Source organism: Gekko japonicus, unplaced genomic scaffold (genome assembly GCF_001447785.1).
Source record: "Gekko japonicus isolate JY-2015 unplaced genomic scaffold, Gekko_japonicus_V1.1 scaffold190, whole genome shotgun sequence".
Classification (NCBI taxonomy): Eukaryota; Metazoa; Chordata; class Lepidosauria; order Squamata; family Gekkonidae; genus Gekko; species Gekko japonicus.
Genome location: NW_015160841.1, coordinates 436,448 through 442,447, shown reverse-complemented (window position 1 = coordinate 442,447; position 6,000 = coordinate 436,448).

Genomic DNA, 6,000 nt, shown 5'->3' with positions numbered 1-6,000 from the left:
AGGAGATTGTAAGCTGCTCTGAGATTCCTTCGGGTGGTGCAGGGCAGGGTATAGATCCAATCTCTTCATCTTCTAACAGGACAGTGGGGAGGAAGAGCAGGTCGAAAGGGATCTCAGCTGCAGGGCCATCCTGAATTAGATGAGTTATTTCCTCACTCAGGGCCAGTGTGGCCCCTGTTATGGGGCAGACCTTCAGGCAATCGGCCCCCTGGGAGTTTTCCACGCTGGCCAATCCACCCCTTGGTAGATTGCCCATTTGCTTTGCATGCAGGAGAGCCCAGATTCCATCCCTGGCATCTCTAGTCAAAAGGATCACATAAAGGCATGAAGTCATTGTGTCATGGCAGCGCTCTGGGATTCTCCAAAACTCTATGGATTTACCATCACGTTTCAGTGGATTTCTAGAGTGTCACCCTGGCACCGTGATATTACTTTGGGATTCATGCTCAAATTGACGTGGTGGTATCAGAGCAACACCAATCTCCCCCCCCCCCCATTTCCACCCTGCCACCCTACCAAGTGGTGGCAAGGAACAGAAGCTGCTGGGCAGGAGATCTTCTACCAGAGCAGGGGACATGGCAGCACTAAGCACAGGACAGGTCTCTGTTATGTCATACTACAGTTCTCCAAAATCTTGGGGATTTTGTTCATATTTGTCAGTATCATTTTAAGACCTAGAGTTCTATTTCGCTCCTATTTGTCGGTATCAATTAAACCCCGAGAGTTCCTGCTGGCAAGCCATGCTTCCCATTATCATGTACAACATGACGTCACTTCTGGGAGAAATTGGAAGTAATGTCACCTCACCCTGTGAAACACCAGAGACTCTACCGTAGAGCTTCCGGAGATTCCTGGAGTGATGAGAAGTCACTAAGTTCTGATTTCCTCTGGAAGTGATGTCATGCAGCATGCAATGACAGTACCCCTGTCTCCCTATCCTTCATCCATCCTGGAGAAGAACCAGCCTTTGAGGAAGGCTCCTATCCCCCGACAAGACTTTGGGTAGGCCGTGTTTAAGAGGCAATGTTGCAGACTTCCAGATGAAAACCAAGCCTCCACTAGTTTGCAGAACCAGGCAGGCCAGGAAGGACAGGGCCCATGATGCACAGATGGCAATTAGATGGTCACATGATTGAGCAAGTGAAAGTATCCAGGTATTTGGGAGTTGCATTTCAATCTTTGGGCTCGTGGGCAGCTCATCTTTCTCAGGTCATGGATTCTGCCCAGAAATCAGCATTTGCAACCCTAAGATTTTTTTTTCACACCGAAGGGGGATCTTACATTCCTTATGCTTTGAAGGGGTTTTTTTGGGGTAAGACAATACCTCAACTAATGTACAGTGCACAGGTATCCCTGTATAAGAAATACACCAAACTTGAAACAGTTCAGTCAAAATTTTTGAGATCTTTAATTGGAGTACCGAAACGTGTTCCCAACTCTCTGCTTAGGCTTGAGGCTGGCCTAGTTACATTAGAAACCCGGGCTTGGTTTTATGCCATATGTTTTTGGCTTAAATTAAAACTCCTTTCATCAGGGCTGGCCCCCTTAATCCTTTCAGATAGTTTTTGCTCAATTCTGCAATAGAACACAATTTCTGCAATAGAACACAAACGGGCACTTCTAGGCTTCTCTAGTACTGCCCTTTTACACCTTGGGTTTCAAGGAGCCAAAGCTGTTGTCAAACAAAGATTATGGGATACTTCTCTCCAAATGGACAGAGCACGAGCCTCACACTTCCAGCTACCTTTACTTGTTAGAACTCCCTAAGCACCACAGAGCTTTTACTCTAGCATGACTACATGTTCTCCCATCTGCCCTCCTGCAAGGGAGATAGGCTCATATCCCATACGCAAGCCGACTCGGTCCTTGTAATTCTGGACAGGTCAAGACAATTGAGCACGTTCTTTTATCTTGTCGATTTTATCACGAGATTCGTTCTAAATATATTACGCCAATAATCATCGCCTACCCAGGCAGGTCTAATCAGTTTTATTCTACTCTTCTTTTAGCGGAAACCTGTAATGAAACCAGGGGTCATTTCGTAGAAAAAGAGCTAGGGGAACTCATTAGCATATGCCACACCCCCTGACATCACCGGAAGTGTGTCATAAGGCCACAACCCCTGACATCACCGGAAGTGTGTCATAAGGCCACACACCCCGCCACCAACAGTCCTGGCCACCGCCGCCGGCCTTGCAGCTCCACTGCCGAGCCCCATGAGGGGCCCGGCGGTGGACCTGCAAGGCTGGCGGGAGTGCAAGGAAGCCCCGCGAAGGCCCTCCCTGGCCCCAGGCAGGCAGGGGTGGGGAGAGGCAGGGAGGAAGCAACTTACCCTCCCTCTTCTCCTGCCTCCTCCTGGCTGAATGAGGGCCGGAAGCAGAGGGCGGGGCTTCGTCATGTGCCCCACCCCCTGTACCTCACCTGGGGGAACTGCGATCCCCCGCGATCCCCCCCAAAATGACCTCTGAATGAAACTACTGCTAAGGTGGCAAGATTTTGTGCTATGGCTATCCTAACCAGACAGAAGACTATTACTTCTTAGGAAATCGTAAAAATGCTTTGCCTTACTCACTAAAAATGTTATCTATGGCAACTGTCTGGCTGTGTTTCTGTTGTTAAATACATGTAACATGTTAACGGATTTGCTGATCTCTGATCATAATAAATTGAATTTAATAAATTGTATGCCTTGGAACTTACTCTAGGGTGGTGTCATAACTCATACATACATAAATCATACATGCATATTGGAGAGGGAGGGAGAGAATGTGTATGTGTAAGCTGAACCCCCTTCCTATCACATGCCGTAGTACCAATTCGAATTGGGCCCATGTGTGCTTGGGAATTATGTTCCCAGCCAGGATCACATCTTTAGAAAGTCCATGTGGGCTACACACAGACTTTGTAACATGTGCATCAGACATCTGGGCATTTCTGTACCTGTATTGTATCAGAAGTTGCGGCTGAGCTGGAGGTGGCCACACTGCTTTTTGCGCTTCTTTAAAGGCAAAGGCACCTCCGCCGGCAGTTTCAGAAGTCAGACTCGAGAGCAACCACGTCCCTGCTGAGCTCCTTCGCCTCCCCAGGCACCACCCTTGAATCTCCAGGAACTTCCCAAGCGGGAGTTGGCAACCCTATGAGCAGCATGTCTGAAAAATGTGCTCAATCACAACCTCCAAGCATCACTCAGTTTCCCAGTCATTTATTGAGCTTGTCTGGAATTAGGGCATCTCTCTCTCTCTCGCTTCCTCAAATAAGCGATAGTTGCTCTTTAGTGTAGGCAGGATAAGGACTGGCCCTGTTAATCCACCATTCCAATCACGGGCGACTGAGCTGAAAAGGTCACAAAGTTAAACTGCAAGAAAGGCAGAAGATGCTTTTGGTTCCCGGCCTTCTGTTCCCTTCACAGGCCACTTTAGCCACAGACTCCTAATCCCCCTGAAAATACGTGTCTCGGGAATGATCTGTGTGGCTCTGACTGAGATACTTCACATGGCTGACCTCCTCGCCCACATCTGCTTCTCCTCCCACCTTCTTCGCTTGGCACCTTTACTTTATTTGTATTTATTTATTTATCAAACTTATACCCCGCCCTCCCCGCGAGTGGGCTCAGGGCGGCTTCCATAAAAGCATAAATACATTAAAATACACAATATTTAATCATACAATAAAACATTATAAATACAAAGTGCTAGCGGCAGATTAAATTAATCTAGATGGTATATTACAGGAATAAATTTCCACTGCCCAGATGTTCCGCGATGGTTTCTGCTCTTAGTCAGTTAGATGTTAAGACCACAGGCCAGGCTCTGCTATAGCGGCCTGCAGTAGGAGCCTGCAGTAGCCTGCAGTAGTGGCGGCCCCTAACTAAATGCCTGGTGGAAGAGCTCCGTCTTGCAGGCCCTGCGGAACTGCAAGAGGTCCCGCAGGGCCCTGATCTCCTCTGGGAGCTCGTTCCACCAGGTAGGGGCCGCCACTGAGAAGGCTCCGGCCCTGGTGATAGCTAACTTGGCCTCCCTCGGGCCAGGGAGGATCAACCGATTTTGAGATCCCGACTGTAGTGCTCTCTGGGGTATATACGGGGAAAGGCGGTCCCTTAGGTATGTCGGACCTCGGCCATATAGGGCTTTAAAGGTAAGAACCAGCACCTTGAAGCGGATTCGGTATGCTATTGGCAGCCAGTGCAGTGTCCTCAGCGCAGGCTGGATGTGCTCTCGTCTAGGGAGGCCCATCAACAGCCTGGCCACGGCATTCTGCACCAGCTGCAGCTTCCGGATCCATGACAAGGGCAGCCCCATTTAGAGAGCGTTACAGTAGTCTAGTCTCGAGGTGACCATCGCATGGATCACTGTTGCTAGGTCAGCGCGGTCGAGGAAGGGAACCAACTGCCTGATCAGCCTGAGATGGTAAAAGGCCAACTTGGCAGTGGCCGCCACCTGGGCCTCCATAGTAAGGGAGGGATCCAGGAGGACACCCAAACTCCGCACCTCCGGCGCTGGCACCAATGGAGCCCCCCCCCAAAGGTCGTAAGTGGGATCCCCGCCCCCGCACCGCCCCGACTCAAGCACAGGACCTCTGTCTTCGCTGGATTCAGCCTCAGTCGACTCAGTCTAAGCCAACCCGCCACAGCCTGGGGCATAAAACATACATCCTCTTAAAGGGCCAGAGGGCTTCTCCCCCCCACCCCAGCACCACGCCTTGCCTTGGGCCTTTTTGCTCTCTTCCTCTTTGGATTTCCCATCACTATAATGTGAACCTCTCTCAGATGTTTTATGAGACACCCAAGTCTTTTGTGTAACGTTTAACATGAAGCATTCAGATTACTACAGCTGGTGCTTAACCTACATAGTTCTACTTCAGATAAGTGAAAAAAGTTTTTGAAAAACCTCCCATCTAGCAGTAAACAAATCCCTCTGCCAAACAGGGATGGGGGGGGTCCCCTTTGTGTTTGTGTTGGGGGGTATTCCGATTCCCAGTTCTTTGTTAAAGCCAATAATTTCTTTTAAAAGATAGCTGCTGTACTTCAAATCTGGAAGCCTTCATGTGAGACATATGGGAGCAAGCCTGGGTTCTTCACATATGAGGGACCTGCGCTTTGCATCACTTCAGATGTATTTTGGTCTTCATTCACTTGGCCTTTGCAAGTGAAAATATGTTCTGGGACTCAGTCCTAGCTCATACTAAGCATCAGGGGTCGTTTCGTAGAAAAAGAGCTAGGGGAACTCATTAGCATAACTCATTAGCATATGCCACACCCCCTGACATCACCGGACGTGTGTCATGAGGCTACACACCCCGCCCCCAACGATCCCGGTCACCGCTGCCAGCCTTGCAGCTCCACTGCCGAGCCCCATGAGGGGCCCAGCGGTGGACCTGCAAAGCCGGCGGGAGTGCAAGGAAGCCCTGCGAAGGCCCTCCCTGGCCCCAGGCAGGCAGGGGTGGGGTGAGGCAGGGAGGAAGCAACTTACCCTCCCTCTTCTCCTGCCTCCTCCTGGCTGAATGAGGGCCGGAAGCGGGGCGGCCGGAAGCAGGGGGCGGGGCTTTGTCATGTGCCCCGCCCCCGTACCTTACCCGGGGGAACTGCGATCCCCTGCGATCCCCCCCGAAATGACCTCTGCTACTTTCCCCATACTCACTAAAATAATGCAGCATGGGAACGTCCTATTTCTGTCCTAGTTAAAACTCCCCAATGGAGATCGCACGGTAGGCTTAGAATATTACCAATGAAATATTTTGCAGGTTCATAGCAAATTGGATACTTCCATTGCATTGACCCAGACAAGGAGCTGCAAAGAGCCCATCACTGATTTACAGTAGTACATTGCTTAGAATGTTGGATCGCAAGCTTGAAGTCCTGGGTTCAGATTCTACCATTAAACTCACTAGGTGCCTTTGGGTCATTCTCTCCCTACCTAACCTGTGTCACAGAACAATTGTAAAGATAGAAAAGAGGGGGCATTTATACTGCCCTGAACTTCACGGCAGAAGGGCAGGAAAAAA